Source organism: Apium graveolens, chromosome 1, assembly GCF_009905375.1.
Source record: "Apium graveolens cultivar Ventura chromosome 1, ASM990537v1, whole genome shotgun sequence".
In the NCBI taxonomy this organism is placed as follows: domain Eukaryota; kingdom Viridiplantae; phylum Streptophyta; class Magnoliopsida; order Apiales; family Apiaceae; genus Apium; species Apium graveolens.
The window spans coordinates 80,375,832-80,390,987 of NC_133647.1; positions in this window are offsets into that span (position 1 = coordinate 80,375,832).

A 15,156-nucleotide genomic window follows, 5' to 3' on the forward strand; every position below is an offset into this window, starting at 1 on the left:
AATGGAAAGATAAATATACCTATACGATATGATCGACAAATGAGCTAATTTGAAAGATTTAGGTGGAAGGGGTGTAGTCGGAGGATGATAAAAATGAGTACGCAGAGGATTTTTGAAATAAGTTATATGAATAAAATGAAGCAGAAATATGGGTAAAAGTGATAATAGGTTCATTAAAAATGTCGTGACTAAGATTTAAAGTAGTTAAAAATATGGGGTTTAGATTGGTTCTCCCTTCTCATTCCACATTATAAGATATTTTTATCTAAACTAAAGGACTTCAATTGCAACGAAAGCACCAATATTGTTGTCTCTAAATTTTGTAAAAAATGGCTTTATTAATTAAATAATAACAAAGTTGACACTCTACTAAACTAGTAACAATATTGTCATGAAGGTATTTTATTGAAATTTATAATCTCAACTTATGCGGTAAACTGGGCGTAAAAAAGTACTTACTTTGCAACTCTTAGATTTAACTAAACAATTAGACTTAATTTTACACGGGCTATGATTCTAGTTTTTAATTAAACACGAAACTTTCGATCCTCCCAATTTATCACGATTTCAAATCGTACCTTGCATTTGATTTTTTTATTATAATTTTTAAATAAACTTGATAATTAAATTATGGCAAAAGTTACGACGTAGATATTGAGCCAACAAATTTGGGTCGTCGAAGCCTTTCACAATATTTCAACGCAAAAATCTTTCGTAATGAACCATTGTGGACGCCGCTATAAGGCATTACCAAAGTATTTTTCTCTTTTATTTCATTTTTTTTGTAAATTTTTTGTCAGGTCTACATACACATAGATGAATTGGATAGAGATATAATATTCACATCAATAATTTTTTTCTTTCAAAAAAGTTTATTATATGACCGAAAGGCATATGAATATATCTCCAAACATTTAGATAATAAATCTTTAATAATCGAAAAGAGAAAACCCATAAAGTCAAGTGTAACTTCTCCAAAATTATAGTCTGCAAATCACATATTATTGAAAAATTAAAATTAAATAATTTAACCTTAATAAAATATTAAATAAGGGCATATATCATTTAAGATTAAATAATTAAAAATAAATAGATCTAGGGACCATAAGTTTCGAACACAAGAACAATAATGGATATAGGCCATCAAATGAATATAATTGTAAATAAGAATAAACGAGTTTTATACTATTTAAAGTATTATTTATTAGAATTATAATATTTAAAATATTATTTATTATTTAATTATTTAATAAAACATAATATTTATACATATTATTAAGTACTCTCCTAAGTATAAGAATTTGAACATGAGATAAGCACTTCTAGATATTTATTATATTTAAAAAATATATTTAAGTGTTTGAAATAATATTTAAATATAAACTATACAAAATTCAAAGGTTCAAAGAAAAATGATAGAATTTACACTCATAGTACTTCATTCGTAGTAATGTAGTAGTTAACATATTTTGAATAGAAGTATATGTTAGGAATCAATCATAAATCCTAATGATTAACAAATTACATTACATAATTAAGTTAAGACAAAATGTAGCCTTCAAAGGCTAGCCTAACTAAGGGATACCATTGAAGGAGTTGCCCATCAACAGATAAGGATTTTGCAACACTTTCTTATGAGATTTCTCTGTTTTAGATAGCAATGTTGTTATTCATTCAGAAGTCATGTTGACCAATAAATAATCTAGAAGAGAGTGTTTAATTGTAAATACTCGATGCATGTAATTCTGATAAGTGAAAATGAACTACCAAATCCTAAATAAAGATACATCATCAATGGCTAGCAATATCACCCCACCAACGACTAATCAAGTAACTGTCAACGACTAAAAGAAATCACATAGCTGGTGATAGTGACTAGACAGTGGTCAAGTCTCGAGTATGACACTGATGGGAATCCTAGTAAAGAAAATGGAAGCCAAGACAAACTTTGCATGAGATCTTGGATTCTGAATAAGAAGAAATATTCCATTTCCATGCATGACAAATTGGATGAATATTCAAAGCAATATATCAGGATACAATCTAGCCTCATTTGTCAAGCCTCACGGGAAAGAGAATAAAGAAGCAATCTTGCTGGACTATTAAGACTGTGTTATGTACTATCTAGCAAGCATTGTAACTTAGTGATTTTTAAACTAAGTAGAAGATATTTCAGTCAAGAAATAGGTTTTACATTTTCAGAGAGCAAAAGAGAGAGAGATCCTCCTCTGAGTAAAACACTGTAAATCGCAGCTGTGAGATTACTCATATAATTGTCACAGATTATTTCTTCAAATAAATCTCGAGTGGCAAGTCAAAAAATAAATCACCTGAAAATTTGAATATCGGTGTTCATATTTCATCTCCCAAGTACAGATTATTTTGAAAATTTTAATTTGTATTCAACCCCCATTCTAACAATTAACCTAAGTTGATTGTTAGTGAATAACAATTGGTATCAGAGCAAACCTTTAACAACATAAGGTCTAAAGGTCTTGAAGCTGATTCAATCAACAATGGTGAAGAAGGAGGTAGAAGCCCAGATTCCAGATTTGAACAAAGAATTTCTAGATCTATCTCTCATGGAAAAATATGATGATTCAGAGATAACCTCAAGAAGCAGTCAGACAACTGATCTTTCTAAGTTGAGTAAGGGTGAATATCAAGAAACTATCAATGATATGTCTTCTGAATTATACAACTTGCATGTCACTCTGAATTCTCTTAAAAAGGAAAATACTAAGGATTAAAAATGTTAATTTCTCATTATTTGAGAGAAACAATTTATTAGCGACTCAGTTTCTTGATAATGAGAATGCTAAGAATGATTGCCTAGCTGCTAAAGATGATTTGCTGAGGATCTTAAAGAGAGAAACATTCTAAAAAGGAAATTAAATCTTGAACAAGAGGTAATTGCTAAATGAAAGGAATCTAGGCATGTAGCAAGCAAATTCACAGATCTTGAAAGTGTTGAGTCTTTTGGTGAAGATGCTTGGAAATGGGAGAAAAATAAATTTGAACAAGATAAATCTACTGATAACTATGCATCAATAAAAATAATTATCCATTGAAGAAAGAGAAATAAAGGATAAAAATTATTTTTTCAAAAAAAGTATCAGTACTTGCAAACTGGACATGTTAATTAAAGATGATGAACCGATGAGTAAGAGCTCTTTGAAGAGAGTAAGCAGCAAAATCAAAAGAGTTCAGCAGAGCAACATAAGATACTTGTCCAATAAGAAACTAAAGGGTAAGCTTGAATATAGAATGGAAATCAAGAAGAAGAACAACATGTATGGAAAAGTAGAGATTAACAAGCACATCGACTACACTCTTGACAAATTTGCTTCAAGAAAATCCTGTCAAATATGGCAGTGTTAATCATTTATCTACTAGATGTAAAACTATTTTCATGCTTGTCATATTTGTTCCTCCTATATCTATGTGTGCCATGCCAAATATGCCTATTGTGCAATCAATTTTAATCCTTACCACATTGCATTTAACATGATATCGAGTATGCAAGGTATGAATAACATGTTTGCATCTTCCTCTAGTAAGATTCACTCTCAAGGTCTCTCATATGACTATAAAACTAATACTTTTGCTCAAAGATCAACACCTAGAGTAAAAGTGGACCTGAATCCTACTAATCCTAGGACAACAGGTGGTCACAAAGAAAAGAAGGCAGTCAACATGATTGGACCCAAGAGGATCTGTGTACCTAAATAAGTTTAAAATGATTTTGTTGTGTGCAGGGAAAAGGATGAATATCTGGTACATAGAAAGTGACTGTTTATATCACATGACTAGAGATTCATCCCTGCTCACCAAGTTTGAAGAGAAAGCTTACCCAAGTATTAACTTTGGAGATGACACCAAAGGTCACACTATGGGATATGGCTTGGTTTTAGTTGGAAATGTTATCATAGAGGATTTAACACTGGTTGAGGGACTCAAGAACAACTTGCTAAGTGTTAGACAACTATGTGACAATGGATTTAAGGTCATTTTTGATAAAGAAGTCTGTGTAGTCATTAACAAAAATGAAAACAAGGTCCTTTTATCTGAAAAGAGAAAAAGAAATGTATATGTAGCTGATTTCACCTCAACTAATGCTGAAACTATGGTTTGTCTGCTCAGTAAGACAAATAAGGATGAAAAATGGCTTGAAAATAAGAAGCTCTCTCAATTGAATCTTTCAATCAAAAAGAGCCCAGTCGGAGTAACACCATAATTGGAACTTACCAAGGATGGTCTTCTTGTTGCTTATCAATCTGATAAGAAGAAGATGATCTTATCCAAGGAGAAGACATAGTCATTATTTGACAACCACCTGCAATTTCTACATATGGACTCATGTGGGTAAGTCCATATTGTGCAACAAAGTAAACTCTATCTGATGATCACTAGTGGTATTTCAATATTTACTTAGATATTCTTCTAGCTTTCAAAAATTAAAGTTGTTGAAATCATCAATAGTCACATCAAATAATTATGTGTACATAAGGGAAAAACTCATGAGTTTTCTGTATCAATAACTCCACTGCATAATGGAGCAGCTGAAAAGAAAATTGGATTACTCAGTGAATGATAAATTATATTTTTATATATTTTAGATGATTTTATTCTCATATTAATTATGTTTTGCACTGATTTTGATATTTATTTAGTACGTTTTGATATTTTACTGTATGTTATAAGAAAATTATATACTTGGAAGGATTTGGAGCAAAAAGTCTTATTTTTGAGTGAAAATAGAAGAAAAATCGTATTATTGGACTACACGGGCTACAAGTACTATTTGGGCTGTATCTTGAGTTCCACAAGTCCGTTTTTGACGATATTACAGTCCATGCAAAGCCTAAAAAATTCTTTTTAATTCAAAGATGATCTAGTAAGGAGAATCTAACTGTAGCAGCCTAGAAACAGAGGATAACAGAGAGCTTAGAAGTTTACGAGGGAATCCTACTCATTTTAGAAGTCTAACTTTTATTTTAATTAGAAACATAGTAATGAGATCTTATTATTAGCTTAGAGAGAGACACATATGTGTACAATTTTACTTAAAGAAAAGTCACGGATCTGAATCTTTTGAGAGGATTTGTGATTTCAGGTTTTCTTATCTATTTTTTTGTTCTTATTAGTTTAAATTATGAATCTCTCTTTTATTGGTTGCTTTACTTATTTTATTATTAGTGAGTAGTGTTTTCCCCAGCATAGAAGAGGAAGTCATGTTTGCACTATAATATTTGCATAATTTTCACAGTAGTTTGATTGATTATGTTTGATTCTAATTGATTATGCTTTCACCATTAAGTGGTGTAATCGACCAATATCATGAGTTAATTCTAAGCAAATAAGAGTATGATCGAGAGATATACTACTAGAGATACACATACGATTAGCAGAACTGAATTTGAGTGCGAGAGCATCATTGGATTTCTTAGAGCATTAATACTCGAGAGAGATTAACAAACTCTAGTTGCATGACCACATTAGTTACTTTTGTTAGTGTTTGTGCCCTAGAGACAACACTATTATGTTTATATTATGAAACATTTGGGTTATTAATTATGATTATATGGATTATTCTTTAGTAATTTATTATATCTTTATTTTCTGCGATAAGATGTTAGATTAAAAAATGTCCTTGGAATATGATATGTAAATCTATATCTCTAAGTAAGTGACTTAGAAATGAGATTATGAGAATAGTATTGATATTCCTAAAGGTCTCCTAGTCAAGTATTATTGTTAAGGGATGATAATAAATACATTGAGACTAGTGTGTTTGTTGGCTGATGATCACATCTCATTGATCATAGGTATGGTGATACTAAAGTCAAAAACACAGGCACATGTATTAAATACATGGTGCTGGATTGACCCGTTGAGAGATACTACATGTTTATAGTGTCATAAGTTAATCTCACAGTGATAATGATGTATTGGTCCTTTGACCTGAAATCATTATATTTCTATACGAGAATTAATATACTTTGATACTATTGAAAGTTATCCTTGACCGGGTAATAATAAAAGTATACATTGGGTATATTATGAATCATATGAGAAATATGAATGATCTAGATGGGTTTTAGCCCTCCTTTAATAAAGGAGGGATATTATTGGCCTCTTGATTGAGTAAGACTATAAAATGCATGGTCGTGCTCAAATACTGATTTGTGTAATAGTTTACTCATTAATCAAGGAAAGAAGGATTGAACATTAACAGAGGATGACACAATGCATGCCTCGAGTTTGATCTATAATATAAGGCTAAAGGGATTATATTACATTGTTCATTATTCAGGAAAGGTTTAATTGATCACCGATTTAATTATTATTACTTGGGTAACAATGATGTATTACTAGATGCTACTCATTGTTTATGATTTTAAATTAGATTTAAAATTGTTGCCAGTGTAATAATAATCTAAAGGGTCGCACAAAGAATGATTGGAGGATTATTTAATTTAAATTCGGATTTAAATTAAATGTAAGTAATTTGATTTATTTGTTATTAATTACGTGTGACTTAATTAATTAAATAAATAGGAAAATTCGAATTTAATATTAAATCCGAAATTAAGTTATTGGATGATTAAGTGAGACTTAATAATACAATAATTAGAATTTCGAATTTAATAATAATAATAACTCTAAAATTCAGTTTAGGGTTGGAGGCCCATTAACTCTTGCCTATATAATATCTCTTTCTAATAGAATTAGGGTTACACGTTTTATTTGATAAAACATAAACCCTAGCAGCCTCAGGAGAGATAGAGAGAGCAAGAAGGCGGCCTCAAGAACATGCTAGTACACACCCATCCTCCGAGCGATCATTCGCGTGGATACCTTCAAGGCGTAGATCGTTCCAGCGACGGGCTACGTGGTGATTGTGACGGCCTCAACCCCGGGGTCAGGAGTTGATTTCACTAACAACAATTATAACAATCATAATTCAGTCCAACTCATTAATAATACATAACTACGACCCCTTTACCAAGACCTTTTCCAGGTTTAAGTATGACTTAGGTTATTTAACTAACACAACCCAAATTACCTTACACAAACCTGACCACTAATTTAATGCAGCAACTCAACAGACCTCATCTGGTCTGAACACAACTAACTCAGAGGAGCCTGACACGAAAGGAGATGGAACTCTGCCCTGACTACCGCGCAAGAATCTCTTAAACATCTGCAATACATATAAAATATTCTTCAAGGGTGAGTAATTGCTTGCTCAACAGCACCACTATATGAATAACAAGTAAAACAGTTTAAAGTAAAGCAGTTATAGGAACATAATTCATATCTTGCCAGAAATGTGTAAAACAAGTATAAATTGGATATCAAAACTAGCATGCTCTGTAAAACAATATCATCAGTAGTGTGCTGTGTATAAAAAGCATAGTTCAATTTTAGCATGCTATTTCCATTTTCAAACCTTCTGTTCCATTACAGGAACCAGAAAACCATCTATCCCGTTACGGGGACCCAAAATCATTTGTTCCGTTACGGGAACCATAAAACTTGTCCCATCAAAAGACCTATAAAACCTGTTCCTCTCCGGGAACCTCAAAATCACTTGTTCCATTACTGGAACCACAACATCATCTATCTCAAACACATTGATTTGTTAAACAATTTCAAAACTGAATCAATCAAATCTATTGGATGTTTAACGGGTGAAGATAGCTGATCAGTCTACCCTCACCGGACAGCGACTAGCGGCCATCCAGAAATAGAATGTGTTCTGGAACTTGGGAAAAGACTAGCTAGGTCTTTCCCCCATGCTGGACTAATCGGTTAAACAGAATGCCAATCCAATTAGCCACTTATGCAACCTCATGCTGGGCCGTTACCGAATAACGGGCCTCTTACGCAACTCCAATAGATCAACTGAATTCCCTTTTTGCCTCTTTCCAAAATTCCACGACATAGGTGGATCAAAACCTTCCACGACATAGGTGGATTAAAACAGTCTCTTTATCCAGTTTCCAAAATCACTGTCACCTATCTCTTTTTAAAACCATTCTGTTAGAGCACACTATTCAAAACTCTTTTCATTTAAATCACGTTTAGAGATAGGTGTCTTCAGAAGTTACTTTTTCCCAAAACATAATTTTAAACAACATTTCCATATACAGGGGATACGTAACTTAAAGCGTTTCTGTTCCATTACGAGATTAAAACATTAGCAATTCACATATACTGAACCATAAAAGAATGGTCAAGGGTACTTGCCTTGCAGAGCTTACGACTATCTCTGATTGACCTTGAACTAACTTGGACACTCAGCTTTATCGCCTTACTATCAGACTATCCTGGATCCGACTTCAATGTTCAGGTCCTTTGCTTAGAACCTTGCTAGGCTTGTCGACTGATCACTAGGTTATCTTTAGTTCAACTTCACTTCTGGAGTCCTTCAACTAGAACCTACAGAGCCGAAATACCCTACGTTAGACGTCTAGGTATGCTTGACATATCCTCGATATACATCTACCCATTCGATATCAAATCCCGACTCGTACTTATATACATTATTACAATACACGCATCAACTTAAGGTTCACATTCTCAAAAAATAGGTTCGGTGTTCATTTTCAGAAAATACGCGTACTCGTCATTGTACGAAAATAGGGTTATTGATTTTGGCAAAACAATTTATCATTACATACAATCAGACTCCGCATAAAACTTATGTATATACTTATTTATACTCACTCGACGTTCCGATAATTACAGGGCATGCCCCGAATTTCCGAATTTAATTTCCAAAAATTCGGCAGCACCTCCTCTGTTTATCGGCCTACCCGTCGAACAACTCGACGTCAAATCACAACCAATCCATTCAGTCCAAACCAATCACGCAATCCATATTAACAATTTCCCAACCACCGATTTGAACCAACTAATTATTATTTAAATCTTATATTTTTATTTTATTCGCGATTTGCATTTTAAATCCTATTTTGTATTTTAAATTGTAGGACTCAGAAATGTTCATCATAGTCCACCATCGGCTCGCCGAAACTCATCGCCGACTGCAATAAAATTTACGGGTACCCGATTAATTTCGGGTTTCCAACATAAATTTCATCGATAATTAAATTTCCGTTCGAAATTATTTTACTTTCACCAATATTAGTCAAATAATTTCCCTGCAAACATAGAACAATTCCGATCAATAATCGCACAACAGTAATCGGAAAACACCACACACGGCCGGGTAACAGGCCGGAAAATAGAAAACCAGGCGACAACAACCTGGAAGAACAATCGAATACAAAATACGATCTAACACCACAACCATTAACTGATACACACACATGCACGCGTGTATATGCGTGTGTATATCAGCCAAACAGCAACCGGAGCAAGTAAACTAAAAAAAACACAGAAATGGTGGCCGGAAAAACTCACCAAAACGGAAAGAGCAAACGGAAACAGAGAAAATAAATAGAAAATAGTGAGGGGGAGGGAGAGTAATCGAGAGAGATTGTGAGAAAAATGATAGTGTGAGAGATTGATTAGAGGAAGAAGGTGAGATCGAGAAACAACAGGGGTGGGGTGGGTTTTTGGGTTTCTTTTTTTTTTATAATTTATGAGTTGCTGCCACGAATCACCTGTTGTAGTAAAATTAGGACACCTGTATTTTAGTATGAACCCTGCTCTGATCTGCATTTCCGCGATTTAACGAAGCTTTGCAACTAAATATTAATCAAAATAATCCCAAAATAGTCTTAGAATTTTCTAAATATCCCAAAAATAATAAAATAAAATTTTCATTATTCTTTAAAGCATTTTTAAAACATAACTCGTACCCGCATTTCACAATTAACCGAGCGGCACTTAAAACAAATTCAGAAAATCACGAAAACATTCTTAAAATGTAAGAAATATCCCGAAGTAAATAAAAACATGAATTTCGAAATTTTAAAATAATTTCCGAAACACAATTCATACCCGCTTTTATCAAATAAACGAATCGACGCGTGGGTGAAACTAACTCCGAAAATTCCCAAAATAATTTTAAAATTCTCAGAATAATACGAACTTAATAAAATACAAGTTTCATAATTTTTGAAGATTTCCATAATTAAATATAGATTTTACCATTAAACACACTCAGAAAATTATTTAAAAATAAATAATTAACAAAATATTGATTTCTCAATTTTATAAAGTCCTAAAAATAATTATTGAAATTATAAAATTATAAAAACAATTTTAGAGAAAATCCAAGTATTTATGGAAATAAAACTGCAATAATACCATCTTTAACAAATATACAAAATCATACCATTCATTAATTAACCATGCAATTCAATTCCATACACTAATAATCACATACACATAGTGATAGAGTAATAACCCACTGACTGAACCCACTTAAATATTTTATTTAATTATCTATTCCATAATTACACATTAAAATAATAATAAAAATATACGGGTCGTTATATCCTTCCCCCCTTAAAAAGATTTTGTCCTCAGAATCTGATTTAACTAAACAAGTGAGGATATTTGTCAAACATATTTGACTCTAAATTCCAGGTAAACTCTTCTACTTGGGGATTTATTCATCGCATACTCACCATATACATAAATTCATTACTAAGGACTCACTCTTAACAATCTAGGATTTGGATCGATTATTCCACGCAGAATAAATTTGGATGAGAGCCCGTTGGCTCCTAATCAATGGCTTGATTCAAATTAGAAACATATCGCTTTAACATTGACACTTATATCATATTATATATATACTTTCAACATTCTCTATATTGTATAAATCGTCTTTTCACTTTAGCCCTTCGTTTACGGATGATAGATGGTACTCTCTTTTAACTCAATTTCCAAACATTTGAACACTTTTTACTCATTTCCATTAATTAAGGCTGGAAGGTAATCTCATATCTTCACTTCTTCTTACCTTCAGGTATTCAAACTTCACCTCCCACTCTTTCTAGTTCTTCTATTAATTCCTCAGGAATCTTAACCATATTCATTTCTTCTCTCCTATTCCAGACATCGGTCCCTAAATGGACCTTACTTGGTTATTAGTTACTAAAACACACAGGCTCCCAACCAGCACCTCATACCTTTAAGGTTTAATATACAATTGTTATTGTACAACCTTTCGCAGCATTTCTTTCGGTTTTCAACTTGGCCTTCCTTAGCCCTTAGATGGCGAGGATGTTATCAATAAATACGATTATACCATGCAAGTACTCCTGATACACCATATTCCTTATTTTTTTTCTAGACAACTAATACACTTGTTACTCCGCCCATTATCACCAAAACTTACAGCACTCCTAACCCATTCTATGCAGGGTTACTTATTTCTATTCGTCAACTTTTCTAACTTCTGATAATCAACACGTAACTTCATACATCCATCCTTCTTTCCTATAAATCACCTCGGTGCACAACACGGAATGCACATTATCTCATTATTCTTTCATCCCACAATTCCGAAGTTTCCTTCTTAATATCCCTTTTATGCACTAGTTATGCCTTATCTTCTTGCTTATGTCCTTGAATACTTATTCCAATATTAGCTTCCGCAAAGATTATCATTTGTTTCTTCCGGTAATCAATTATTTCCCTGATTCCTTATCAGGGTCCTGAGCAGCTAAACTTTTAATCATATTACAAGTCTTAGCCTTGGCTATACTGGACATCAAACCTTTTGATGCACTACCTCCAATGCTATCTCGGGAAGTACTTCTACAATTCTTGGCAACATGCCTTACCTTACCACAGTTATAACAGACGACTCCTGGATTTTCCACCTTACATTCTGACGCATAATGTCACTTCTGACTACACCTAAAACATTCAGTATTTGCTTTACACCTTTCACCATGTCTTTTACCGCATTGCTTACATTCGAATATAGGCGATTTAACCAAATTGGCCTGATTAGAGCTGGCTGAGGTGTTACTAATTCTATTTAAAGATATACTTTTCTCTCTAAATTCTTTATTCTTACTCCTTCCGACCTTTTTATGAGACTTCTGACTGGATCCTTCTTGACCTGGCGCTTCTTCCATATCATCCATCTTTCACTTCTTATCTTCTTTTTCTCTAGTGGCTAACTTCTGATCAAATTCAATTACTAAGGCGGCCTGAACTACGGAAGGATACGTCTTGAGTTACAATGCCACCACTCCACTACGAATTTCAGGCTTCAATCCTTGTTGAAACCTCCTTGCCTTCTGAGCTTCAGAGCACACATAATCTGGTATAAATTTAGCCAACTATGTGAACTTAGCCTCATACTCAGCTACACTTCTGTCACCTTACTTCAGTTCTAGGAACTCAATCTCCATTTGATTCTTTACGCAGTCAGGAAAATACTTTTCCAAAAATAACTTAGTAAACCTAGCCCATGGAATATGGCCTTCTCCTTCTAATGCCCTGGTTGACTCCCACCAATAATTCGCTTCATTTTTCAAGAAATAGCTTGCATAATCAGTCTTAAGATTCTCACTTACTTGAACAAGATTGAAAGCTTTCTCCATCTCTTTTAACCATACTCCAGCAGCTACTGGATTAGGATCACCTTTAAATTCAGGAGGGCTAACATTCTGAAAAGATTTAAAACTAACACTTTGGTTCACTCCTTGTTGTTGCTGCTGCAACAATAGTTGCTGTTGCTGAACCTGTTGGATTAACTGCAACTGTTGTTGCTGCTGCTGACGCAACAAGTCTAGAATTTCATTTATAGCTGGACTCTCCGTAAAACTACTACTATTTCCTTTAGACTGGGTAGCTTTCTTGGGTGGCATCTTCCTGGAATATATAAATGAGTTTATTCAATAACAAAAATATTTGACAAAAGGTATCACCGTTTAAACGGTGCACCTGTATCAGGAAAATGCTGCCCAATCACAGTACCCATGTCTTTAATATCGGGGTCCATTTACAAAAGAAATTTAGATTAGTAGCATTAGCAACAATAGCAACAATGACAGTAGCAGAATCAACAACAGTACAGAAAAATGAAAATATAAAAAACTAGTCACCATAGCACGGTTCCTCAATATAACAGCAACTGAACAACTTTACATCCCTACTCAGGTACAACAACTAAATTTATCCAACATACCACAAAAGTCGGCTGAATATATTAGTCACACACTATGTAGAACAAGCCGATAAATCGAGTCAAGCTTAAGGGACACTGACTCTACTAAGCACCATCGTTCATGTTTCAATTAACCCTTCTTCTAAGGATCATTTCCTTATCATCGCAAGTAACCCATCAACCATTGATTCACTTTTCCTAAGGCTATAATTCCATCATTAAGTCCTGAACTCTCGCGATTATCATTCTTCTTAAATGATATATTGATATAGGACTTTCGTTCTTCTCAATAGTCGCTTTTACTTGCTTTTAATAACGAGGACCATCTAATCACATAAATTCATTTCCATAGAATATCCAATGAAATTTACGGCTCAAGGAAATCGAATAAGAAGAAACAGTGAAGAAGAAAATGTAGGTATGACTGAGAGCAACCATACAAGTACATAAGTTGGCCAGTCTTAGTACCATACGGTCACAACACATAATTCGGTGGCGTCCCACCAGACCCTTTTGCCACACAGACAAATGATCAATTCATATGCATTGTTTGCCCCAATCAACCAATAAAATTTCCGAGAGAAGAAACAAGGTTCGAAAGAAAATTCACAAATAGGAAGAGGGGTGAATCTGATTTGTAATGAAATCAACAAAACCCTAAGTAGCTTACTTTGGGTTCACAACTTTCTCACAGGAAAATAAGTAACTTATGGAACATGAAATAATTACTCTGGAAACAAAGTAGATCTCAAGAAAGAAGTACAAGGAATCAAAATATACACCTCCGTACTGATCCACATTCACTTTGAGACTTGACTGTTATAGCAACCCCTGACTATTATCATGTTATCCGAACTCATCAAGGTCACACAATCGGGCCAATAACATTCCTTGATATAGAAGAGGTAATATTTGGGAATAACGTTGGCATCTTCTCAACTGCCACAACAAGGGCCCGCTCAACACTGAATCCTCGCAACCAGACTCGTATTCTCGAGAAAACTAGAAATCTCAATCGAACATTACTAATAACACATATACGAAGGGAACGTACTCTAGGCTAGGGCAGTTCCAGTCAACCCTTAACAAACGTCAAGGTTACGCTTCCGAAACCCTTGGCTAAACTCATAGACTCGCTCCTCTGATTGAGTTGCTGACTTACATCTACACATAAACCTTCTTGCACTCTTTTGACTCCATTCCTAACCTAAATCAGGGACTCAAACCTGTAGCTCTGATACCAACTGTGACGGCCTCAACCCCGGGGTCAGGAGTTGACGTCACTAACAACAATAATAACAATCATAATTCAGTCCAACTCATTAATAATACATCACTACGACCCCTTTACCAAGACTTTTTCCAGGTTTAAGTATGACTTAGGTTATTCAACAAACACAACCCAAATTACCTTACACAAACCTGACTACTAATTTAATGCAGCAACTCAACAGACCTCATCTGGTATGAACACAACTAACTCAGAGGAGCCTGACACGAAAGGAGCTGGAACTCTGCCCTGACTACCGCGCAAGAATCTCTTAGACATCTGCAATACATATAAAATATTTAGCAAGGGTGAGCAATTGCTTGCTCAGCAGCACCACTATATGAATAACAAGTAAAATAGTTTAAAGTAAAGCAGTTTTAAGAACATAATTCATATCTTGCCAGAAACGTGTAAAACAAGTATAAACTGGATATCAAAACTAGCAGGCTCTGTAAAACAATATCATCAGTAGTGTGCTGTGCATAAAAACCATAGTTTAATTTTAGCATTCTATTTCCATTTTCAAACCTTCCGTTCCATTACAGGAACCATAAAACCATCTATCCCGTTACGGGGACCCAAAATCATTTGTTCCGTTACGGGAACCATAAAACTAGTCCCATCACAGGACCTATAAAACCATTTCCTCTCCGGGAACCTCAAAATCACTTGTTCCATTACTGGAACCACAACATCAACTATCTCAAACACATTGATTTGTTAAACAATTTCAAAACTGAATCAATCAAATCTATTGGACGTTTAACGGGTGAAG